This window comes from Falco cherrug, chromosome 15, assembly GCF_023634085.1.
Source record: "Falco cherrug isolate bFalChe1 chromosome 15, bFalChe1.pri, whole genome shotgun sequence".
Lineage (NCBI taxonomy): Eukaryota > Metazoa > Chordata > Aves > Falconiformes > Falconidae > Falco > Falco cherrug.
The window spans coordinates 19,024,458-19,052,208 of NC_073711.1; the positions used below are offsets into that span (position 1 = coordinate 19,024,458).

At 39.0% G+C, this 27,751-nt stretch overlaps 1 protein-coding gene across 2 annotated transcripts in view; it reads right to left on the bottom strand.

The window, feature by feature from the left end:
- PCDH11X (protocadherin 11 X-linked) overlaps positions 1–27,751 on the bottom strand; it is a 508,536-nt gene that overhangs the window by 264,808 nt on the left and 215,977 nt on the right. The window lies entirely within an intron of this gene.

The following is a 27,751-nucleotide window of genomic DNA, read 5'->3' on the forward strand; positions in this document are numbered from 1 at the left end:
TCTGTCTAGCTGTAACAGCAAAAGAAAGCTTTAATAGTTAACTAAAGTAGTTATTAAATCTTCTTCTAGGGAAAAATGAAATTCAATGTTTATTAGGAACAACAAGTTAACAAACATGTAATTACACATGACAGCTTGACAGGTAATATCCAGCCTTCCAAAATCTATCAGAGAAAATAAACTGTAAAATAGATTTTAAGGGTGATGAAAGTCATCATTTTAAGTCAGACTTCATTTTTATCTTTTAAGATACCACAGTGGTGCTCCCCTCCCTGAAATATAAGGAGAAAATCTCTTGTGAACCTGAGACAGTCGAAATTAATCTCCCAACTGCTTGTCCACGGATGATCTCCCTTCTGATGGCAGCCTCCCGCTATGCTGCTCGGCTCCTGGTGTCTGTGCAGGTTAGGCTGATCCATAACAAGACACCGCTAATTTGCTCAACCTGTTTTCTCCACCAGACTCAACTCCATTCTCTCTCTGCCCTAAGGTACTAGCCCAGCTCTCCCTGTCTAGGATCCTGCCCTGCCAGTCCACTGCGTAGGTCAGGAAGGTGGGATGCAGGTGACTGAGAAAAGGGGATGCCCATTCCCTGCGACCCTGCCTGCCAGCCCCCCGCCGAGCGCTCCCTTTGGCCTCTCCCCCTCCACAGGGCATGATGCTCGCAGGGGCCACATCCAGCTGCACCCGCAGGGCAGCACCCTGCTCCCCAGGAGCCAGCAGAGCCCTGCCTCTGCCAAACCTGCTGGGGCTGCATTCCTGGCCACAGGGCCTGCAGCCACCTCCAACACAAACTACACCCTCTAAAATTGTGGGAAAGTTCTTCCCGTTTTGCTGGAGAGAAGTTAAGTTATGTTCAGTTGGTTGGCCTCAGCTTTGTGAGCTTGGGTTTTAAAACAATCATAAAAATTTCGAGTAACTTGACCCATGGATATAATTTTTCACTAGCATTTTTCCAGGCTGCAAAGGAAATTAGTCCAGGCCCTCAAGCTTTTAATTCTAATACTAACTACGGGATCTGTTCAGCTAGGTATCATCTCCTTTTTGTCCCACTTCCCTATTGACAGATTATCTGCTGTTCTTGAAAGCAAATCTGGATTTATTAGAGTTAAAAATAAAAGAAAAAGTTACAATATGACAATTTTGGATTTATATACTTTAATTTCTGGAAAAGGCCTAAAATTATCTAGACTGATACTACCACCAATAATTCTAATGGTTATTGATTGCCGTGAGAAGGAAAAGCAGACTGAAATTCAAAGATAATATGATGCATTTTTCTATGGTGCCTTACAAAATTGCTATAGCAGCATTAAGATTGTCTGACTCAAAGTGTTCCACTCCTGCACTTTACAGGAAAGAGGGAAAAAAAAAAAAAAGAAAGAAAAAAAAGCGCTTTATGAAATTGTCTTTCAAGCTGAAATCCTGTATGGCTTGAAGTGAAATTCAGGAAACAAACAGCAAAACACATTTTCTAAGTAGGATATTAGCTATGTTGCATTATCAAAGTCTGGATGGGATTATGCATGTTTATTTGGGGCAGCTTTTGTCTTTTTTAGTTGTGTTTAAAGTATACAGCCAAAAGCTACATTTTTAGACAGGTACTGTAAATTTTACTATTTTTCTAGCCCACATTATAATCAGGAAATCACGTATACTAATTTCACTGTCCAGGTGGAACATCTTTATTGTCACACTGAGACAGAGAAATGCTGTAAACCTGAGAAGATTATCTCCACCAGCAATGCCTCCTTCTTGCCTGTAAATTGATTACAGGATTTCAGGTAACTGGATTCCTGCTGTCCTCCCCTTCAGCCTCCTAAGATCCTTCATGTGAAAGGTGAACAGAAAGGTTAATTTAAGTAAAGAAAGTATAATTTTAGGTAACAAGTCACTAGAAAAAAAAAAAAAAATTGTTCCACAATTCCAAGCTTTATATAAAGATGAAAATAAATCTGTATGACATCAGTCTACGGGAAAGCCATAGGACAGCTGAAATCAAGAGGTTTGTAAGGATTCATATGTGAGCGGTTTTGCTTTGTGTTGGAGAAACACATCTGGTCTGCTCTTTGCCAAAGAACAAAAATAAGAGTTGAAACTCACAGATTTGTGCAGGTACTGGTGAGGAACCCACAGTCTAGAGCCCTGAAATGTGATTTAGGAAGGACGGAAACAATTGGCTTTCCACATCAAACAGCAACCTGAAATCACCACTGCCGCGACTTCTACACTGTTTTGGCTGTAACAACTGTGGCTCCATTACTGAAAGTATCAAAGCACCCTGTGATGATGCTATACCATGCTCCCAGTGATTCCCTGGCCTAAAAAGCCACAATTTAACCCAGCAAGTCTCTAATGATTCTGCCAACAGGTAGCTTTTATCTTGCAAGTACCTCTTCAAAGATGCAATGTATCACCTAGTCCATATCCATCCAGCCAGCAATTATAAGGCCATTATTTCCAGAGGTGTAGCACACCCACAGCCTCCATCATTTACAGCTCTAATATTATTCCTATAGAAAAATCAGCCCTTCTCCTACTTATTTCCTCCTTTTGTTCCAGCATATCTATGAGTAAAGGGGGTGCCTGGCAGGAGACAGGGGAAGGGAAGATAAAGGCAGGGTGGGAGGTGGGGGGTGAATAACAACAGCATACTCGGAAAGCTCAGAGTTTTAACAAAGCCTGACATGAGATTTGCCAGATGGTTCTGTACCGGATTGTAAAACTTTAAACTAATCTTCATTTAAGAGTTTTAAGGGCTGTATCCCTCTTATAAAGCCTCTTGCTCTTTTGCCTGGTTGATTCTGGTAAATTATAGATCAGACTTTAGGAAACTGCTTCCATGAACAGCGGCTCCTTAAATCTCAGCTAAACTGAGCAAGAAGATTACATGTTATTATGATGTAGCACAGCAGGATTTTTGTACAGCAAACATAATGATGTAGAGGAGGATAAAACTATCATTCCGTGCAAGGAGGTCATCCATAGAAGAACAATGCTTTTTATATAGCTAGCAAATCCGTACCTACGTGGTGAATCTTCATGTGGCAGATTTTTTTCCTTAATGGTACTGTAAAGAAACCCAACCATAAGCAAAACCCAAATCTGTATTTCAAGATTCAATGATCAAACATCTTGCAGGAAAGGAGATGTCATTTTTGAGACATAATTCCAAATATTACTAGAAAAAGTATCTATTTCAAGGGCAATTTTAGGGTAAATGCATCCTATTGGTTTTATGCAAGGAGAAAAGATTTCCTCCGAATCCCCAGTGAAATGTCAGATACCGCAGAGGTATTAAAAATTAAAATGCTCACTAATCTTACAAGTACATATATATATATACACACATTTAATTGTAAATCAAACCCTGTTCACATGGAGAAGCACAAAGCAAAGTCAGTATACCAAGGTGTAGAAATTCTTTCCAGGTGCTGTACGTATTTGTAATCCTGCACAGTATCTCCACATTTGAAATTCTAGTAGAAGAAATTTATAGATTTCAGACACTAAATGATGACAAAGTGGGAACAATGGAGACTAAAACCAAGCTCCTGGTAACTAGCGAAAGAAAAATTTCAAAAATCAAGAGACTCAGATCACCACGTTCTGAGATACACAAATCTGACAATAAAATTGTGGCCTATCAATCTTTTGAACAGGTGATACAAACATTTAAGCCTCATCAGCTTTGATTCAGCAACCTATTGAATTTTCTCTCATTTTCTTTTTCTGTACATGATTTTGAATGCAATGTAATGTCAAATGATACCTCCACTCACCCATCCCCTTTCTCTCTCTTTTTAATTGAAATATTATTTCCTGCACATGAAAACTTTGACTTAAAAGCAATCCGGGGTGATATTCACAGGGTTGGTCTTTTCAAAATGTCACGCACAGGAATTAGGTTTGTCCTAAAGCTCTCTGTAAGAATATCAGCATTTTGGAATGCCTAAGAAAATGACTATGTATGGGAACATGCCATTGAAGACTGTTGTTCAACTGATTTTATTACATTTAATTGACAATCAGATAACATGTTACACTTCTGTTTTATCTTGCACATCATTACCAAGACATTTAAACGCGTTTCCCAAACTTTAGAAATGATAAAAATTTCTTAGCTCAATGAACAGATAATTTTTTTCTGATATAAGAACAGAGACATTCTGACAAATTCAGATAGTCCTAAAGGAGCAAAATTACTTTTAAATTTGATAAACACAGAACTTTTTTCTTAGTTCATACAGGTAAAAATCTTAGTGGTAATAGCTGATAAAAATATGCTCACGCTACATGTTCTGACTTGAAAGTATTTACATATATAAAACTAATGTGACAGTATATGCCAAGGTATTCTTACATCAAGTGAAAAGGGGAATAAAAAAAGAACACTACCAAACAGCTTGTTTTAGTTGCCTGAGCTCTACTTAGCTTTTAAAGCACGAATATAAATGTACACAAATCCATTTTGTGACTCCGATATAAAGCATCATGTTAAAAATGTAGTACATGGTAGCAAAACTACAATTTTTTATATTCCTGCATATTTTCTTCAGAGCTGTTAAAATTCACATTTCTTGTTATATCCCTTCATAAAAATAGTTTCTTTTTGTCTATTCAGGAAAAATAGCATAGCCTCTGCCAGTATCCACCTTGTCCAAACGGGTTTTTTTCTAGGGCTTGTCATCTTCTTTCTCTATAGTGTGACTAAGTTATACTTTATAGAAATCCAGCTTCTTATAAGAAATATTTGCAATTTAAATTGCTTTTTCTCTCTAAACATTAAGTCTGAATTGGAGAAAGTTGTTAAAAGCTAAGGCTTCCTAGTTTTTTTGTAGTTTACTAGTCAAGCAAACTAAAATTACATTATCGGAGTCAGCCAGGAGCAGGCCAGACCTGGCTGGTGGAGAAAGGCCTGAACAGGAATCTCACACGCCGATTACAGCCAGGAAAGAATGGCTGACAAACCGCTATACTTTAAGCTTTGAAGTGTGGCAGAACTAAGGAAAATGTGCCACCTTAAATTAGATTTTTCCAGAAAGTTGATAAATAGGCTTACTTATAAAGAGCAGCAAGACTAATCTGCAATTCTCCTGACATTAGAGACAACATGATCTATAGAAGCCTTGTTGGATCATCAGCTCTTTTCATTTGATGTCATCCTATTTATATTCCTTACCCCCAGCTGTGACTATTTGTCTTATAAAGTGTTTGATTTTTCTAGTGCATATTGTAGGTTTTAGTATATGAAGCAAAATAAAAAGTCAGATTGTTCTTTGGGTGGCAAGAGTATGTCCAGAACAGGCGCCTGGACCATAAATAATCCCTCAAGAGATAACGATGCATGCTTGGAAATAACTTCTTTTTCTTATCAAGTCTCTGAACAAGTTATTCAGCATGTATCCTAACCTATGGCACAGAATTCAGAGCAAATGCAAACAGTGCAACTTGTAAAACAGGGAGGAACAGGGAAACAGGTGTAGGAGTCACCAAGGGTAAGCAGAAGTAAGAGCAGCTCCACCTACTCTAGGGCAGGTCAGTGCAAGGGAGCCCCAGCGCCCCGCTGGAAGCGAAGGATGTCTGTGGGCCACACAGCACAACTTGTGAAAAATATATAAAAGTCTTTGTATAAGCACAGACATATGTAATTACATACTCCTGTCATTTTTTGTTTTATTTGTGGTCAGGATAGAGTTTGAAATGTCGATATCATTTTAGCAAAACTCAATTAAAGTTTTATTGCCGCCTTGTTAACCAAAAGAAACCGGGGCCTGTCTGCCTCTCTGCAGCTTCTTCCCTTCCCTCGGACAACCACACGTCAGCTTCCCATTAAGAAAACCAACACAAAAACACATATTTACTCATTCCAATGGGAAACTGCTAACCACAGATGTCCACAGAGTTCCACCATGTGTTACACCAACCCCATCTTCACTCTACGTTAAGAATCCCTTCTGAGGTGACAGGGAAATCCCACCTTGATATCACGCACTTAGTTGTTTCAAGGGGGGTTGCTGTCAAGAGAACAGTAATACTATTTCAGGAAGAATTATAAAATTCTGCCCTTTATTTTTTTCAGGTAAGCGTAATAATAACATTATGAAATTATTTCTCTTGCTGACCTACACAAACCTGTCTGCCAATACCGTTGGCAGGAGGAAGCCCACCCCTCCTCTGAGGCTGGGCAGGCCGGGGCCCCGGCGGCGGCGGCGCGGGGGGAGGGTGCGGGGACCCCTGCGGCCAGGGTGCCCAGGGCCCTGGTGCCTCGCTGCCTCCCCAGCTGTGGGAGAGCTCTATGGCGGAAGCGCCAGGCAGGCAGGCTCAGAAGCACTCTCAGTGGGTTTGGAAGGGGTTTGGGGCCGGTTGGTTTGGTTGTTTGGGGTTTTTTTACACTCATAGGTACAAGTAATGGGCCCACCCAGTAGATCCAGAGAAGTTATCACAACACAGATGTGCTCTCATTATTGTCTAGACATCATTACAAGATTCCCTGGCCTAGATACTAGGATGGCTTTAAAATTTAAGTACTTAATGCAACTATAACCTTTGGTGCATCTACTACCTTGGCTCTACTTTGACCAGAAAGGTGCTCAGGAGACGGGCAGGCAGCAGCGGCGGAGCTGCCCTGCCCCTGTGGTACCCGTGAGGCAGCAAGACTGGCACGATCGGCAGCCCACGGGGGGTTACACTGCCTCTGCTGAAGCCCACCTCACTGCAAAATGTTATTGCTATTAGTGAGATAAAGTTTAGAGGGTAAAATAATGATCAGAAGTTTTATGAACAAGCTGAGAATTCAGAACGCATGGGCATCGGGGAGACAGAGTGAATCTTAAATAATGGGTGAGGCAGGAGGAGAATTCCAAAAGTACTGAAGAACGCTGGCAAGCGGGTGTTACAGTGGTGTTAAGGATGTCTAAACTTAATCCGGCAAGGTGTCTTCACTTCAGATAAATCACTTTCTGACTGTCTTCTACTCACTGTATTGTGCCCGAGTCCATGTGCATACCCACCTTCCATTTTAAAGTTTACTTTAATCCAGACACATACTGTTTCTCAAATAACTTTTCTGACACTTTCCATGTTTTCTATTTTATTTCCTGTTATTCATGAATTATGAAATGAGAGATATTTATTCCCCTTGGGAAAGGGTGAGGAAAAGATAAAAACGCAACCCAGAACACAGTACCTGAAATCTAGTCTCCCATAAATACATGATTAGATTACTTTAAGCTAGTACTGCCTGCAGTGCAAAACTTTTTAAGCACAGTCCTTCTGTTTTAGAAAAAAACCCAATAATGAACTGATATTAGGACCAGTCCTCTGGAAGCAGTATTTTCCTCATTTAAAAAAAAAACAGCAAACTAAAGAGCAGCGTCATATACGCAGTCATTTTTAAAGCAAAAGACGAGGTTTATTCCTAATGCCAAGATGACAGACAAGATGCCCTCTCTTTGATAAGATTGGGAAGGAAACTATTGTCATAAATACTCCAGAACACTGAAAGTAGATTTCATGATGGGTAAGGTTAGAATTTGGAAGATACCGTTCAAGAGAGATGCACGCTCACACACACTCCCTCTCGCTCTCTGGTTTCCAGAGCCACTCCAGATTTCAAATAGTTCAGATGTCTATGTATTTTATTTCTGTTATGCCTTTTTATAAAACACACTGCTACATTGTAAAGGATACTCTTCTTAAGCAACGCACTGCATAAGTCAAGCTATTTTCCAAATTACTTCAAATAATTCTTTTTCTGCATCTGACTTCCCAGCAGCACGGTACAAACATGGGGCGTGTGGAACCTGAGGGAGTGAGGTGATCTGATACCTCAGTTACAAGCTTTGGTCCTAAGCAGATGAATCTGAAACTCCTGGCATTTCAGCAAAAACATTCGCAAAGGACTTTTAACACCGAATCCAAAACATGGTAACATGTACACATACCTGGTCTGGTTTAAATCTACCTAGTTTGAACACCAAAAATAGTGAAGACATGATAGCACACACTTCAAATTGAGACAGCTTAAAAGAAATACAGGAAGTTTGGCAAGATTTAAAATTCTGGTGTTTACACCAAAAGCCTACATGTTGTTAGGAAAAATTGCCAAAATTGGAGTTTCTATTTTCAGGTAGATAAGGGCACAGATACAAACTTAGAAAAAACAAAGATCACTTTAAAACATTCTCTTTTTATCTATTTTATAGAAAAATATACGTTCCAGTGCATTAATGAAAACAGCATCAAAGGAGATACTATTTTTTACACAGACACTTACATGTTTTAAAGATAATGGCAGTTTGCATATTAGGGGGTATCGCTTTAATTCTTCCAGACTATGTATTCCAGGAGTAATTTGAGCTTTTAGAAATAGTTAATGAGATTTAAAAAAATGCTGATGCATGATTCTGATGAAAGCTGAGGGGTTTGCATATCTCACTTAACGTAAGGGATTTGCAAATAAACACATGGAGCACATGAAAAGCAATGGCAAAACGACAGAAAATGGCCATCACTGGATTTCTAAACTATTTACACATATTGCTACTTGTCTTAGATAAAGCACACTTTCAGTGAAATAATATAGGGCAGTGAAATCATACACAGTAGCCACTTTATTAATTTATTATGAAGTACATTATTCTGTCCATACGCAACAGACTGGGAATAATTTCATTTATAAAGACTGCAATAATTTTTGGAAGGGTTATGCAAGTCTTGTATGATCTTCTTTACTATTTATGATTTGTGTATTCCATAAAAAAACCCCATTCTGTTATCTCAGCATTATTTCACGAAACCTCTTGGTGTAAATTCAAAATCTTAAGGAATATGAAACACTCCCACAACTTACATGACAGTGGCCCTTAGACCTCTGCAGATTATATTCTCTATATTCTTTATTTTCCACTCCCTACACCTTATGAAGCACTATTAAAATGAAAGATCTGAACTCACTCCAAATGACTTTTAGAGGGGCAAGACTGGTCCAAGGATCACAGCAAAAAAACACCCCACAAATTAATAAAAATTATTCTGGATCAGTATTCTTTATTTTTACAGATTATTTGTGGGGGGGTTTAAATGCAATTATAGCTTAATATTATGTGTGACTTCAAACATTATCAACAAGAGAAATCAAAGGAAAAAGTTATTAAATGATTTCTTTCTGAAGTAGGGAAATGGAAAACACTTTGTCCCACAATCCTTTAAACATTCTTGTCAGTCCCATTGTAACATAAATAAACTTTAAAAACTATTATTATAAGAATTTAAAGCTGCTATGATCTATCTATACATATACAAAGCCTCAGCATTCAAAGGTAAGCATAATATTTTTCATTTCTTTACTATTCCAGACTTATCTCAAAGGGAGCAGTTGGAAAGAAAGAAGAGGCTGCGTAGAACTTGTTGACTGAACCAAATGGAATTTTCTAGCAATCTCAAGCAGTACAGATAGGCTGGCTATACAAACGCACCAGCTCCTCTTCCCTTTCCTCCTCTGCACTATTGAGCACATACACTGCTGCTCAGTATTAGTGAAGTGGAACTCAAAAAGTAAACATCATAGAAATTTTCATGTCCTTCAGAATGTCTGTGTTCAATTCTGATGCAGCAGTGAACCTGGCACGAGTACACTCGGTAAGATGTGTATCGCCCAGCCCAAGGAACCTGGGCTGACAACATGCTAAAACAGTCATTCCATTCTGTTTCTTTAGCAAACAAAGAGTAGGAATAAAAATGAAAATGAGAACAAAAATGTCACTGCTGCTCCACCACTGGGTGCCGAGAGACTACTGATTAAGATATTAACTGAAAAGCCCCAAAAGACAAACCTTTTCAAACCGAGAATGAAAAGATATTTGTTCTCCTTTGTAGGCATACACTGATTATGCCAAGAATATGTAACCACTGCAAATATAAAAATCACAGCTAAAGTAATTAGTAAAAATGGTAAATGACATATAAAGAAAATGACATAAAAGAGCTCCCCCCAAACCAGCTGCTTTTGATACACAGCAAAATGAGCATGTGTCACAGGACTGATGTTACACAAAAGATGTATCAACAGGGATGCAGGAAAACTTCTGGAAAGCTAGAAAGATGATCAAATAAAAAATGCATATTTTTTTTTCTGTGTTAAATATATATGGTAAATATAAACTTCAAGACAACAGACCTAATCCTGAATTATCATGTGTACTGTAAGTGAGGAATTTCACATAACTCTGCATCTCTGTTTCATTGAAATTTTGTAAAGAACTATGTTACATCAGTGACTTTTTTAGATTCCTTAAAAATCTTAGAAAGGCCAACAGCAGTAAATAGAAGATAGCAAAGTATAATGACATATTATACTTCTATTCTTAACACATCAATGAACCACAGTAAAGATTTAAATTATATGTCCCTCCCCCAACTCATCAGTCAATCTAGAATCAATCTACACTAGGTGAAATACCAGTAATACAGAATTTATATTTAAACTTCCCTTCAGATTATACTTGTAAACGCATGACCTATTACAAAATTACAAGACACATAGAAAAAAATCCACTATGAAAATAATATTCTTACTTCTCTATTTACAAATTTTTCATATGTTTACCTTTCACTAGCAAAATACTCTACTGTAGCACAGGAGACCACTGACTCACTTTGGGGAAACCAGTTTGTTTCAGCAGAAATGACCGTGGAAGAGTCTTATCATAAAAGGCTAAAGCAATGCTAAAGTAAATCACACAGCTCAAGTAAAGTCTTAAATAGTTATTTCCTTACAAAAGTTTTAATATTAATATCAACCAGAAATTAGATTCACTTTAAAAAATTGTAACGTTTCTTTTCCAGAATCATATTGGGATTTGACTTTTTTATCCTCTCTCTCAGACCTCATGAAGCTCTCTCTAGTTTATAAAATTTCTTCAAGCCATTTTCTGCCAACAATTGGCTTCTTTAATTTACCTCTGTCATAAATTCCCAAGCATAACTGTAGGTTCTTTGCTGCTTTGAGATCTGCATTTAATTCTACATTCCTTCCTTTCATTTCAGAAATGTCTTCCTTGATCTACATCATTTTACTTTGAGGCATCATATAACTTAGTCCTCCCTAGCCACAAGTCCTAGCAGACCCTCCCACAAACTTCTCACTTCAGTAAATTGATTTGCTGTCCTCTCTAACTATCCTTCACAACAGATCAATCCTTTGACTCCTCCAACTTTTCTCAAGGCTTTCCTGTTGCCTGCAAGAGGGAAGTTGTAATGATCCCACTTCATTTTTTGTATTTCTCTGAAGCGCTGGAGAAAGATTCATTTTACATTAAGCATTTGCTGTCACAGATGGGTTCAGACAGAGCCAATGGACCAGTCAGAACTCCCAGTCTCACGGCCATCACTGTCCATTGGAACTGGAAGGTGGCAGGAACACTGTGAATACACTTCCCCACACAAAGGAGTTACTTAAACCAGTAGAGGTTTCCATCCACTTGCACACTCCAACATGCACCAGAACTAGAACTTCTCTTAGGATATGCCTTTCCATCTTATTGCTCTGGAATACTTCTTTCCATTTGCCTCACTGTTACAGAGCGTAGCAGAAAAAAGTAACAAGGAGGGGGGAGGATCAGGATCTAGGATTTCATCTTAACTGAATGCTGACTAGAAACAGCCATGCAAAGAAATACTGTTAAGAAGCTCTACTGAGAGTTACTGCTGCACCTCAACAATCCGGAGCATAATTAAAGACCGAGCTGTCCAGTCATTCTGGAGCAAGTCAATAACTTCACATGAGACTGTTTTGTATCTTTGAAAGACCACCACATCATTAGATATGTCAGAGAGGCAGGAATAAAATGGATACAGATAAGGTTAACATATCTCTCCTACATAAACATTAGAATGAATGGCATTGTTGTTCTTAGAAGAAAATGAAAAACATGATGTAAGAGGATATACGTACTGACACAGAGGTGTATTTGTAGGTCAGTAAATTATATGCTGACTGCTCACAAAATTCTAGTTCAAGAAGTGGAGGGAATCAAATCAATATATTGGGTGTTAAGGGAATAACAAAAATATCTTGTGTGGTCTATGGTTGGAGTGCTGAGCACATCATGGATTTCACAACATGGCATTAAAGAGTAACAATATTCAGAACTATAATAATTAAGACAAAATAGACAAGATCTCTTGAGAGCAGTGCAGAACCTTATTTTCCAGCAATTCTAAGCTGTGGGAGTGAGATCTTTACAAGTGATAATTCCACCCTATGGCACTTCTAACACATTTTTCATAAACAACTCACATTTGCCCGTGTTAGTTCTGGTGTACTTTACAGTTTTAGCAACACAGTGTTTCTTGTTTCTGCAGATTTGCATTTGTCCACACACGTTTGATGTAAGCTGGCAAACCATACCTCATCTCCAGAGTGAAACAACCCCCTGAACAACACAAGACCTCCTGCTGACAAGCAGGGTATGCCAAGATGTCACTACATGTGTGCTCCAGTGACTTAATTTCAGTAACTGAAAGTCAGAGCTCCGAGGACGTGACTCTCCCAGTGTAGGCAGGGGACAGCACACCATTTCATGGTTCTCATCACTACCCACGTTCAAACTGCTATAGATCGCATGACCACAGCACCAGCAAAACCTGCAGAATCACTGAATCATTCAACAGTTACCATATCAGTAAGTTACACAGTGTGGTAAACTGTGTTTCAGCAATAATAAAACCAGTTCGTGGAAGAAACCATCAGTAATAACAAGAGATCTGTTGTCCTGAATTTGCTAGACCACGTGGTAATAGTCTGCTTCCAACCCCGCGCATTTATATAGGAATATTAGTTTCTGACTCTCTGACTCTCAAAGAAATCAATGAACTACAAGTTTTATGAGAGAAAGCTGTAGGTTGTGATACTTTTAACATGGAGAAGTAAAAAATAATAAAATAAAAATAAATATTTCAGGGAATTTAAAAGGGGGGGGGGGAGGGGGAGGAAGTGCTGGGGCATTAAGGTCAGCTCCCTAATGCACTGTACGCATTCACTATCGTAAAAAGCTTTAATGGTTTCCTGAGGCTCAATGTGCTCTTTTCTGCTTTTAGATGTCAACAGGTTCATCCCAACCATGCCCCTAGCATTCGTAAATCATCCACTTCATTATCAGCCAGTGTCGACTGGCTGTATGAGTAAATCTAGAGAAGTTAACTACCAAGCACAACATCCCTGGCACAGCACTGTACTGAATTTGAAACTTCTAGTTCTGAGATTGCCCTCTGTGCCAAACATGCAGAGATCACCTTGCTGAGAGGTGCAGCAAATACAAGCTGTTATGAATGCAGCACTGACAAAAAAAAAATAAAAATGCAGGCACCTTGGCCTTGTCAACCCAATGTTAAAAGTTACAGACAAGTTCTTCATCAGAATCATTAACTGCTACACAGCACAGAGGAAACAAAGCCAATGCAGCAAAAAGCTCGCCGTGGAGCGTTACCTGCTAGCTGCCCTCCACAGCTGCCTGCACACAGCACGGGAAAACTACAATTCAAATATTTATGTACTACAACTAACACCCCAACCCCCACTACTGGGGATAAACCCAAGCTGATTACATGTTTTCAAAGGGTCTTCCAATGCTGAAAGCTTTTCTCTTTCCTACTGTATATGACTTTGTGAAAGTGAGAGAACAGATTCAACTGTAGTTCATAGTCATTCTCATTTCCAGAAGAGGTTTCTCCAGTGCCACAAACTGATGGCTGCATCCATTCCTCCTTTGCATCTTTGGTCCTGGTTTCCCAGTCTGGAGGTTTACTGGAGTCTATACCTTAGATACACACATACAGAGACATATGTGTCTGGGTTTCTTTCATGTAAAAGTGACTAGTCATTTAAAGTTACCAGCCCATGATAAAAAAAACACATACAAGGAGAAGAGTTTTCTGGTATTTAATCTGATTTTTAAACCCTTTTTATTAAGGCTGTATAAAGCTTTTTTTGTTTGTTTGCTGTAAGATTCCTGCCAATATAAAACAATACTATGAAATCCCGTACTCGTAAATGTCCTGGGTTCAGAGAAAACCCACTTGCCTATTTGTATGGATGTTGCACTGTGGTATCTGGCAATGTGACAACCATATTTTATAGATGTTGTCACCAAGAGACTTGTTCTGGCCAGAATAAATGTGCTTACCACAAACTGGTACGTGCAGCTATGTCCCACCAGGATGAAATGGTATGCTTTGTCCATATTCCATAACAATTTTGGTCAGAAAGTAAGAATACTTTCGACATAACTGAAATCCTTCGAAATTCCCTAGTCCACTGTTTTGTTTATGTTGGAATAAACCCAAAACTCTCAGCTCAGTTCTACTTTCCCAAGGAACTCACAAAGCTCATCTTCTGTGCCCAGTATCTTTGAGAAGAACAAAACAACTAGAGATGTCTGTGCTACTATTTATTTATATTATGTTAGTTGTTACTGGAGTTTGGCATACCATAAAATATTCATAACGATTAAAAGACTATGCTTCTTTCCCCTACAGGGCATAATACAGACTGCATATTAATTTACAAGTATTTTATCATTTTTATAGTAAGTTTTAGTATATGAATAAAAATGCTACTTATAATTAACATTTATTCCTCTTTTGTACTCTTTAGATACATACATGTGTACCAACTTAAGATAAGTAATAAACAGTGTAGTATCTTTTAAAGGTAAATAAGCTAATTAAAAGAATTTACTGAAGTTCTTAGGTGTACAATAATAATTTCATTTCTTTCAATTATGCAACTACTGTGAATTTTAACATCTCAAGGTGTCTAGCTTTGATAGCTTTTTTTTCCCCTTTTCAATCACGTAACCTTCTCCAGTCTCTCAAAAATATTTTAAGCATCATAGGTACAACATAATTGCAGAACTACAAAGATCCACTGTGGCTGACATGGCACTAATACTCCTTGTGGGTGTACCTTTATTTTAAGAAAGGATGGAAACTATTTGTTTTCTGTCTTTTTGTTGGAAATTGCATTGTTGTGGGTTTCTTTTTTAAAAACATGTTCAAGTACTTTCCTCACAGCTTTTCTTCCTCTTTTCTGAGCTGAAGAACTTCTACACTATTTCAGGTACAATAGAGCACGTAGGCCTTCTACTGAACTGCCAATGTTTAAATTACTGAACTAACCCTTCTTGCAGTAAGAGTTGAACTTCAAATGTTTATTTAATTTCACTTATTCTTCTACTCTTTTAGTTATCTATTGCTAGCCATCTGGATTACCAACATCAACAAAAACTGTTTTGTGCTGTTAGACAGGGGTCAGCATCTTGAAAAGACTCTCCATCTAATTATATAGATTTACAATTACAACAGTGTAAAACACTTAACATTCACACGTTAAAGCTATAACTTATAGCCTATACTGAAATAATTACAACAGTGAATACTGTTATGTACTCTGTTCCTTTGAGATAAGCGGCGCAGGATCCACTCACAATTATTGTCATGACACCTAAGGAGATGCATGCCCTAAATCTCACCAACCCAGAAAATGGCAGCCCTCAACAGGATGCTAATGTGTGGAAGATAAAGCAGAGTCACAGGCACAGCTCCTCACTGCCTCACACAGGGGCTCCCACCTGGGCTGGCCCCCAGGCACCCGCTCCGAGCACCCCCGAGCACCCTCACTGCCTCAGCCTCTCTACAGTCACTTTCAGTCCGCGTGGCAATAGATTTAGTGCCAGATTTCACCCTCCGATTTCACCCCCCAGAGGCGCAGGGCTGTATTTCAGCCATCCCACAAATCAGATGCTGAAAAGGAGAATTCTCAACAGAATTGAATTATAAAGCAACAATCCCTTGGATTTTCAGATAAAGGAACCAGTGAGAAACTTCTGAAACCCTGCCGGTAAGAAGAACACAACATGATTACTAAGCTAATATGACATTTCTACCCCGAAGTATTTCAGGGCAACTGGGAATCCTCAGAAAGCACCTTTAGTGACTACCAGGATGAATGGCTCCAGTAAATACATTTTAGAAGCTGGAAGATAAAGATCTGGTTTTCTCTTTTGTCTGCAAAGCTTTGTCTTATATCCTCTTCCCCCTCCTCCTGCTGATGCCTCCAAAACACAAAGACTCCACAGACTTGAAAGCACAGAACTGTGGAAGTCACAGACTTAGTTTGGTTTCCTTACAGGTCTGCTTTTATGTGAAATCTCTTTTTTCATCTTTGCTTTCTCTTTACACACTTCAGCCAGAGAGCTAATTCATTCTCACAGACAAATAATGCCTGCTTTTCTTTTAAACTCAAAATGCTTTGGGAAAAACGCAGAGAGATCAAATTAGGACAATATAAGCATGTGCATATTACCATTTTAATTTAAATAGGTTGTTAGGTAGAATAAGGCAGCAATCTTTTCACTTCATTTCTCCCAACAGATGCTAATAAGAGAGAGATATGAGTATTTTAAACTAGAGATGTCAACAGACATTCTGTAGGTGAAGTAGTGATATTTCTCTTAATGTTCTTATGCAAGTATCAGCAAGGGAAAAGGTGAGCGCTATCTTACGCATGCTGTATACTATATATGTTAACATGCACAGCCACAGAAGCTAGCCCCATCCTGAGTCTCGTTATTTCTTTAAACAAAACAGTCATCTCAGATATCTCAGTAAATGCTGCAAACAGTATTTAAATTTGAGCTTTACTTAGAGATACACTGTCCTGAACTGTATGCTCAATCAGGGGGAAAAGATCGGATCTGCAATACTAACTGGCCAGCCTGAGAATAGATAACTTCTATTTATATTTATCCATCTAGTGATTCTTTTTTTTTTTTTTTTTCTGGGTTGGATAATTTAAAAAAAGATTAAATATGCTTGGTAACATTTTATTCAAATGCAGTTCAAATGCAACTAATTAATCCTTCAAAGCACAAAGAACACAGAGATCAATGAGTCAAGTAATTCTCACCCTACAGAAGCACTATTATCCTGTGTGGTTTTTTAAGTAACCGAAGGAAAAATTGAGAAATTAAGTTAATTGTGCAAGGTGGTACATTCAGAAATTCATAGAAACAGACTCAATGGAAGTAGCATCTCCTAAAACTGAAACATTTAAGTCTAGCAGACTACTAATGTTCTAGATGAAAGATATGGTGTCCCTCCTGCATGGTATCATGAGCAGGATTTTATTTCAGACATCAAGAAATATTGTAACAGGTGCTAATGACCCCCGTTAAGTGGGCAAACCCAGAAATTGCACAATGGAGCGGTAGGATGAAACCATGCTGTTTGCTGCCATGAATTATCTAACTCAGACACGAATATGTATTTCCAGAGCAGACGCTTTAGCGTTTGGGTCTAAGATTAAATTCTTGAAGAGACACATCTGAAAGTACTCGCAGTAACAAGGCAAATTCAGCCTATATAAAAATTACAGTCACAACTGTTACATGAATTTTTTATGCCACTTCTACAGACAACACAGACTACAGCAAAAGTTAAACACTTATGCTATATCTCAGTTTCTGTATCCCTGATTTGTGTCACAGATCTTGCAAATTAGCTCATTCAATAGCAAACACACAACTTTAACAAAAGCAGCTCTATTCATTTGACACAGAGAATTATCCAACCTGTGAAAGATTACCGATTTCACCAAAGTAGTAAGAAGTCAGACAAAAACTCCCTTTCACTCGAAGTACAAAACACAGACCAAAACAGGAAGAGAGAAGAAATATGACAGAGCCTAGGAAATGTACAGAGGTACTCATCTTCGAAGTATCAATCCAATCATTAAAAAAGTTAAAATATCCTAAGTAAAAAGTTCACTCTAATTTAAAAATTTATAAACTCTCTGACATATTTATGAAGAGATACGCAAACTCAGAAGAATATTTTCCACGCTGTTGAAGATCTCTTGCATGGCATATTCAGTTTCAGAATGGTCATCTTCTGTTTTGAAGACTGTTATAAACAGTAGATTACCAAAGTTTCCAAGACTTCCAAAGTTTTTGTAGGTTTGCTTTATTTTTTTTCCGTTTTGATTCTTCTACATGAAACCTCCCAAATTGCCAACCTCATACAATAGTCTGTCATGACAGCACAGAAAACATTTTGCAAATGTCTATAGCAAGACACCTGCTTCTTTTGTTTAGAATCAAGAAAACTTGTAAGAGTAATACTTCATTAATGCCTCCTTTCATGACGCTGAAGTTATTTTTGAAAGTGTACCTCCTGTAATGGAATAGATGACTTCTTTGTCTCTGTGACTTTCTTTCCAAACTGCACATACTTTATATGAAACATAGCTCTGAGGCTGTCAATTGAGCTTGAAAGTTAATGTTCCTGTAAATCACCAACTGCCAAAACGAGTTACACCATTTACCTTGTGACTGTTTTTTGAAAGTTATCATCAAAGTATTTAGCTAATCACACTTCAGACCCTGTTTGTCTTTTAAGCCTGCATGGGCAGAAGCCATTCATGTAAACAAGACTGAACAACAGAACTGCATGCTTGCTGGAGAAGTGATGTTATGGTAAGTCATTAGTGTGCTATACCAGTGATGGATTTCAGAATAGAAATTGCCATGAATCATGCCATTAACTTAAGATTCTCTCTCCATACTAACGTATCTTGTGGCAGAAGAGCCAGAGCAACAGCACAGTATTTCAGAGAAGTGCTTCCCACAGGACTCAAGAGGTAAAAGGAAGTATTTTCTTTCTTTAAAAACAGTTTAGATGAACAGGTTTGCAACCAGCAATATTTATTTCTTTTTCTTTATAGGATTTTCCTAGATTATTTGTTGGCTAATTTTTACACTCTTTCCTAAACCTACTTAAAAAAACAACAACAACTATGGCACAGCCTTAACATCATACAGTGGGAGTAATCACCTAGTTGATTTAGTTACAACAATCTGAAATTATTTATCGTAATAAGCAGTAGAGAAGGACATCACTGGACTGACCCGACTCAACGGCCGAAGACAGACGTTGTGCAGCATCCATAGGGAAAGACCAACCAGCTCACTCTCATCACTTACATTGCCAAGTTTCCACTGAGCACAGTATTGCAAATTAACGACTGGAAGAGACAAAGTTTATACCACGTATCAACATGGAGGAAAAAAGCTCATTCCCAGACGAGAGTGGAGTCTGAAATGGTCTGTGACTGAAGTACAGTGAAGTGGCTGGTGACCAATGTGGGTGGTTTGCCCTATGTGTCTTTCTGGAGTTTCAGTCTAGCTTCAGTTTGGCCCCATTGTTAACAACCAGTCTCCCCTGAAGCACAGAAGGTGTCTATCCTCCTGTAACTTAGCCTTCACTTTACCTAAAACCGAATCCAGTTTGCATACTCCCAAACCATTTCACAAAAGTGAGGGAGGTACACAAAGTGTAGAACACTTTATCCGAATTAAAAATGCAGACATACCTTCTGCATCCAGCTGGCAAATTCAGGATCATTTCCCAAGTGTTCAGTAAGGCTACACAAAATTTTGAGAGACAGCTTATTTTATTCTATCCAATACCTCTTATATTATTTTTTTTTTTTTAATTAAGATCAGTTAAAATCAACTGATTGCTATTTTGTAATTACTGGGTTTAGTTACACAGTCCCAGAGAGAAGAAAGTAGAACAAGAAGCAAAACCAGTCTCATGCTGGATACTCAGTTACTGTATTTACTACTGGTAAACAGCATGTTGCCAGCACAATATTTATGAAAGGACTGTGCCAGGATGCTAAGGAGGATCTGAACTGTTGTAGACAGTAAAAGGGGAAAAAAACCCAAACCTAATGCTTCATTCCCACTTCAGTAAAAAAAAAAAAATTTACTAAAATTATCGTTTTGAATTATATCCTCTTTGCTTTCTTCTCTAAATCATTGGAGGACCTCTGTGTCATTACAATAGCTATAAACAGCACTTCAGCAATGATTACATGCTAGCATTGTCATTTCTTACTCATGCTTATTGTGGGTCATATTTCTACCCAGATTGCAAGATTATTGTAATGTTTCAGACCAGCAAGGATTAGTAAAAACAATACATACATAATACAGTGTGCAACCGAAATCAGGGTATTTGAGGAAAGGAGGAGGTAGGTGTGGATTTTAAGTGACAGGGAACTGATTACTTTAATGTTCATAATAATAAGACCTGCCAACAGAATAAGGAATAGAGCCATCAGTTTACTACCAGTGGTGACATTTCCTGTTGTCGTTCAGCAAACTAATTGCCTCTTTTGTCAGGTATGAATTCCTTTTAACAGAGATGTTAAAGGTAATGGTGCCTGGCCAGGAAGATACTCTTGATTCTTAAAGGCTTCTCTGGTATACTAAAGTTCCTTTTCAAGTTTGTTTATCATTCATGCTGATGTCTGAGGAGCTACTGGGTTCTTGCTTTTCAGAGTAAGGGATAGAAACAAGACAGAAAGCATTGTGAAGCAATTTGCCAGCCTGTATATAATAACTTAAAGCATGTATCTATTTCTTCTTTAGAGAACAGGATGCGTTTAATCATTTCTGAAAGACCTACTTATCAAACTGAATTACTTTAAGCATCTTCCTATAAATTACAAAGAAAAAGTATTTTTTGTTTCCAGAAATGAAGCTTCTATTGCAATGAGTGGAAACGTTAGCAAACAAACACATCCTTTTATTATGCTAAATTCTGCAAACTCCTCTAACTTTGCAGTGTAAGATTTTTCCTGAGCAATACTATTCAGTCCAAAAGAAGTAATACATAATTAACATATCACCTTAACTCTAGCAGCCCACCTTTAGAGGAAACATACATTTCTGGGGAAGCCTCTTTCTGTCCTCCTGAATTTTTGCTCTCCTCTTTGTAGGCGCACACTGAAGCACTTTCTGCTGTCAATCCTGGATGATCAGCTCAATAGAATTATACATATTGACCAGGATTGAATTATTTTGCATTATCAGGCTATGCATCAAATTACCAGCTTGTAAACAAGTGCCGTAACAGACCAAAGATGTTTTACTTAAAACAGCTGATGAACTCATCTCCAGCAGAGTTCCTGACATTAATTTGTGACTTCCATTTGAAAAAAACCCTTTTTCTCAGTAAGTTAACATTTGCCTCAGTAAAGCACTTCCTGTCGCCATTGCCACCAAGCAGGCAGACATTTTCCTTTTCTCATTTGCTTTAAAATCAATAATATATCATCCTTACAAAACACCTGCAGAGATACAGGATTTTACATAGCTACACCATACACATTTTTTGGAAGAAATGTATTAACAAAATCTGTCTTATGCACAAAATATCTGTTACTTCGAACACGTGTAATGCCACATAGATAATGGTTCCAGTCCCAAGAGAAAGCTTTAAACACAATTTCCATCTCATGTACCTTTTCAGAAGAGAGGCCAGAAGGCAAAGCAGCTGAACACATTAGCGGTTATCCCTTCTATTCACAAGGCTTACATGCCATTGCCGTTAGTTAACTGGGAGATCAAACCTGTGACCTGAGCCTTTGTGCAAGTCTCTCAAAAGCAATGATGCTACCTATAGACATCCTACCGAATAGTACTCTGATGTTACAACACTACAGCAGCCCACCCGAACACATCATGGTACACAGGATATGCTGCCAATCAATGTGCCAAAAAAGCACAAGTGCCTTAAAACATCTCTCCTGTGGTCCAAGCGCAGGACTGGACACAGTGAACAACATGAGTGAACAACATGAAGTGGGGATAACAATAACACTGTAGTTTCTCTTTAGTTACCACCAATTGGCTTAAAGTTAATTTTAGTTAAAAACTATCCTCACTTCCTTCAAAAGAACTCTGGTGCTAGGATGACCACAAGTTATGATTTAGTAACAACAATCTGAAATAAATGTTAGATGTCTAATGTCAGATGCATTGAGAGAACATTTCTAAGCTGGTATGGAGGGGGAGGATGTCAGCACTCAATTCAGCCTTAAAGATGGATAAAATTAATCCAGTGATTTTTACAAATTGAAACGCTGATACTTAAAACTTCATCGTCATGAATGTAAACTACAGAAAGGGTAAACACTCACTGAGCTCCACACTTAATACTGCAAACTTTTCAGATTCAAGCGGCTGTTAATCAAACACAGATTTAGCCTTACTAATTCACTGCCATTGCCCTTATCTTTCCTTCTGTAACAATTGGCAATCTAACAATCTAATTTGCATTTTTGAAGCTATATAAATCTATCAGAGGAAACTAAATAAAAAAAGTATCTTTCATGCTTTTGTTTCCCCATGAAAAGGGATTTATTTAAAAAATACAAGTTTTAGGGTCTCCTCTATGTTAGGTTATGTCCATAGGTATTTTGGGAGAATTAAATTGAGGTCGGGTGATCTGAGAAATAGGTATTCAGTTTCTTTCCAATTAAGTATTCCCTACAGAATTTTATTGTAAGAGCTTACCACTTACCACTTAAGTTACTTACCACTTGTAAGTACTTTCAAAATAAACTTTTTATGTCTTGATGCTGATAAGGTGTATCCTAAACAAGACTGACATGATAACTCTTACAGGGTCCCTTAGGGATATCACTGCCTTACTGGTAAAAAACACCCTCAATTTTTAATAAATCACTTACGAGCTTCACGAGAACATTACAGAAGTCACCAGGACTTTCCCAGCAAACTTTCACACTAAACCACCTGTGGCAGCTACAAGTGCAAGGCAGTTTAGCTGTATTTCCACAGCACGTAACAGAACACAGCACGCAAATGGTTACCTTCATTCAAAGTCACCTAAAACAATGGCCAAACTATGTAACTATTCATAAGAATTTTTGTTTTCCAGATATACACTGATTGCTCTACTGTGACATTTCACTGCGCTTCTTTACTGAACTTGCTTTGTGTTTTAAGCCATTTACAAATGCAATTTTATCAGATGGCTTCAAATCGAGAAGAAAACAGAATTTGACAGTGGACACACCGTGCCCTATTTAGATACACAGTTAAAGATGGAAGAGACTTATCCTACTTACTTTCTCGTTCCTAAGTTTGTATGGCATGATGACTGTGAAATGTTTTCAATAGGAGGGTATTTAGAAATCATTTTCCCTAGAGAGGGATATTTTTCATGCCTTCAAAAGAGACAATTTCTCTCCATTTTCACACACATATTATGACTACATGATTTAATTCTGATGCTATGAAACCAAGTAAATCTTTTTTCTGGTTTCAGTATTGCCAACTAAGCTTTTGTCCTGTATTGGGTGGGCTGAGCCCCACAGCACCCCCACAGCGCTGTGCTTGTACCGGTGGCTGCAGAGGTGGTGATACACACCAGGGGTTTGGCTGCTGCTGAGCCCTGCTCGCACAGCACCAAGGCTGCTCCTCCAACCTGCCCCCTCCCCCGCTGGTAGGCTGGCGCAGGATCTTGGGAGGGGACACAGCCAGGCCGGCTGACCCAAAGTGACCGGTGGGATATTCCATAGTGTGTGGTGTCTGCTCAGATATAAAAGCGAAGAGGAGGGAGGAGGAAGGGGGGGCATTTGTTATTTATATGACATTTATCTTCTGGAGCAACCAGTATGTGTACCAAAGCCTGCTTTCCGGGAAGTGGCCGAACATCACCTGCTGATGGGAAGTAGAGAACAACAACTTTTGTTTTCCTTTGCTTCTTTACAAGCAATTTTTGCTACATTAAGCTGCCTTCATCTTGACCCACAAGTTTGGTGGTTTTTTTTTTCTAGGTTGGTTGGTATTTTTTCTTCCCCTCTTATTTTCTCCCCCCATGTTCTGCTGAGGAAGGGAGTGACAGAGCAGCTTGGTGGGCATCTGACATCCAGCCAGGGTCAACCCACCACATCCCCAGTGTCCATAACAGGATCCAGCCCTTGGTGGAGTACCCATTTGCATGCTGTGCTGCTAATTCCATACTGTGAGATGTGCAGTTGGAAAGACAGGCAGGCATTTTATTTGTCAGTCATTCACCAGTGAGATAAGCAAAGACACCAAATCGAGGGGTGTACGTGTGTAATTTTAATTACGTCAGATCCTGCTAAAGCATAAGGAGTTACTTATGGTTTCAACATATAAACAGATTTTTGCCTTCCTGCTCACGTACCTTAAAGTACTGAACAATCAGCCCTGTGATTTCAGATGGATTGCTTGTATACTCAGTGTGAGAAACATAGCCCAGCCACAGCCTGATGCAAAGCCACTGAACGTAGTGTGAACCAATGTACTGATGTCTAGTTATGCTGCATGTGCATAAGGCTTTGCATATATTTTTTACACCCTTGAAACCAAGGAGTAGGCTGCATAAGGAAGGCATGTATCTGGCACTTCACTATATTCTTCTTGGTACATTATATTTCAACAGGGGACTGCTTTAATATTCTGATAATATGTATAAAACATGTATAAATGTCTTTATAACATTTCCACTCACCAATGTACAAAAAATATTTTCTTTCCTTAGTCACAATTAATCATCAATATCAGTATCCCAACAGGACACATTTTTATTATGAAAAATTTGGACTTCTGAGACATGGCAAAAAGAGGTATAAACTGATTGTGATGAAAACACAGGAACTGGTGTGACTGAAGTGGCTTATAGGAGGAACACCAGTATAAGCTCCTGCATAGATACAGGTGATGATCAAAAAAAGTGCTACAACCAGTTTCTCAGCAGATATGCCAGGTGTTACAAAACCCCCTACTTAACTAATGGAGCTACCTTTAAATGTTTTATATTACTTACAGGAGTTCAATATTTATTAACTCTGGTCAATAAGGTATTTGTTACTGATATCAAAGCAACCAGAAATAATTGTTATGAGGATACACAAATAGAAAGGAGTTTGAGAGCCCAGCAAGAAAGTATCATGTCTAGTATAAGAAAGAATACTTGTATAGCATAAATATCATATATAAGCATACAACTGAACGTAACAGTAAAATAATAAAAGCAATTTATCCTGTATCACATTAGCACACAACTGAAGTAAATAACATGCTCTGTCTATTTTAAAATTAACATTTTAGCCTTTAGCCCACATTTTCCAAGACAAAATGAATGTGGCAATATTGTGACATAGGTGACACCGCAATACAAGAGTGATTTAATTGCAAATAATAAATCATAGGGTAAAATATTAAAAACCTTGTGAAGGACCTTAAAAATTGATATCACTTACAAAAAGCTGTAAACTGGACAGCTCAGAAGATAAACTGTCAATTGTTTTGTTCACATACTCAGGTGGTGTACAAGTATGACAACATTCTTAAGGTTTAGTGTTGTTAAACAACTTATTAACATTAATGTTAAATATAAACATCACTATTACTATAGCACAAGTATACATAAATGACATTAAGCATTGTACATTTTAGTGTTGCATGACTTTTAAATGAAGACCTAATTAAAGAACGTGCATTTAATAGACCTATTTTTATCTGTATCTAAATCAAGATTTAATTAATACCCTTTTTGAGCCAGCACTTAAATTCTGCTACTGTCCTTCAAGGTGTAAGGAACTCCACACTTTAACAGTTTCCATACTCTGCACCTCCTCAAAGATAATTACATTTGCATTGTACAGCCGTAACAAGAGAAAAATCTGTACTTATTTACATAATACGGATACTGTAATAAATAACCCATTGATCAAAGTCTCCAAAGGAATAGATATAATCTGGCTCATACAAAACCACTAAAGGCATACTTCATCAGCTCTTAAAACTAGTCACTTCTACTTGGGAAGTCTTTAGTTCTTCCAGCAAGATCTGTGGGACTGAAGATGTAAGTGACCTGTATGTACCAGCATCCAGTCTGTCCTTGACTTACAAGCATGTGTAGCTGAACATCAGGGCTGTGCCTCTAAGCACACACCGAGCAGTCAGCTTATGGATACCCCGGGTGGCCCAAGGTCTCCCAGGGCCCTTCTCCAGACAGATGACTCCCACTAGCAACTCTGAAACGTCATCTCATAGTGTTATCAAATGAGTAGCTAGTTCTGAGTGCACATATATTTTCATTTATTTGTCCACATGGAAAACTGCTACTGAAAAGACAACCATGCCTTAGAAATCTACTCTGTAGGCTCAAATTAGAACAAATTCTAACAACAGCAGCAGAAAAAAAATATCAAAACATCTCTAAAGCGTTTTGGTCCTCTATTTAGGCAGTGCACATTTAAATTGATAAATAACAATTTCAAGACTGAGAAGTGTGACAATTTTATTTTAGGGAAGTAAACAATCTGAAACAAAAACTTACGGGGTGGAGGAGAGAAAAGAAAGGGAAAAAACAACAAAGGCAAAACAGTAGTGATTGTGTTTCAGCTTTCTCGAAGTTAACCAAGGCATTTCAACATTCAAAGCATTCACAAAGTGTTCATGAAGCATAACAGAAGCTGCATATGCAAACATAAATCTGCTATATCGTTCAACAACCTTACGGAGAAATCAGTTCTTCTGCTTGAAACTCTTCAGGTACAGTATTTGAAAGAACCAAAGAGCAGTTCACGTGAAACTAAATAGCATTAGCTCCTATCGTTGTACTCTTAATAAAAAAATTATATATATATATATACACTCTCCATTCAGTTTGTTAAGATATGTTCTTGGGGGACAAGAATCTTGTTCACCGTACCAGTGACCTGGATGAGGGACAGAGAGCACCCTGGGCAGGTTTGCTGATGGTACAGAGCTGGGAGGAGCGGCTGATACCCCCGAGGCTGCGCTGCCATTCAGCGAGACCTGGGCAGGCTGGAGGGTTGGGCAGGGAGGAACCCAATGGAGTTGGGGCTGCCCTGCTGGGGGGCAGCTCTGCAGAGAGGGGCCTGGGAGCTCTGGTGGGCAGCAAGTTGCCCATGGGCCAGCAGCGTGCCCGGGTGGCCAAGGCGGCCAGTGGGACCCTGGGTGCATCGGGAGGAGCGTGGCCAGCAGGTCGAGGGAGGTGACCCTGCCCTCTGCTCTGCCCTGGTGAGGCACATCTGGGGTGCTGGGCCCAGTGCTGGGCTCCCCAGTTGAGGAGAGCCAGGGAGCTGCTGGGAGGGGCCAGCACGGGGCTATGAAGATGATGGGGGACTGGAGCATCTCCCTGGTGTGGGAGGGCTGGGAGAGCTGGGCCTGTCCAGCCTGGAGAGGAGGCGGCTGAGGGGGGATCCCATCGTGTCTGCAAGTATCTTAAGGGCCAGTGCCAGGAGGACAGGGCCAGGCTCCTGTCAGTGGTGCCCAGCGACAGGACAAGGGGCAAAGGGCACAAACTGCAGCACAAGAAGTTCCTTCTGAAGATGAGGAAGAACTTCTTTACCTTGAGGGTGGCAGAGCCCTGGGACAGGCTGCCCAGAGAGGCTGTGCAGTCTCCTTCTCTGGGGACATTCACACCCGCCTGGACGTGACTCTGTGCAGCCTGCCCCAGGTGACCCTGCTTTAGCAGGGGGGGACTAGATGATCTCCGGGGATCCCTCCCAACCCAGCCATTCTGTGATTCTGTGATTTACTGGTTGTGGTGGTGGGTACCTATTTATCCCTCTTCCCTCACCACAGGCCTCATGGTCAATGAATACCTTCCCCAATATCCTTCATAGCAACCTCACTGCTAGCTTCTTCTAATGCTGGAGGTTCCTGACTTTTCCTGGTTGCAAACACCCTACAAGTACATCCACCAAACTATCTGTAAAAGGAACACGCACTGGGCTTGCTAAAGTTTTCAGAAATCAATTATATCAACAGTCAAGTTTTCAGCAAAAAAACCCTCCCAAATCTGAGTTTGTTCT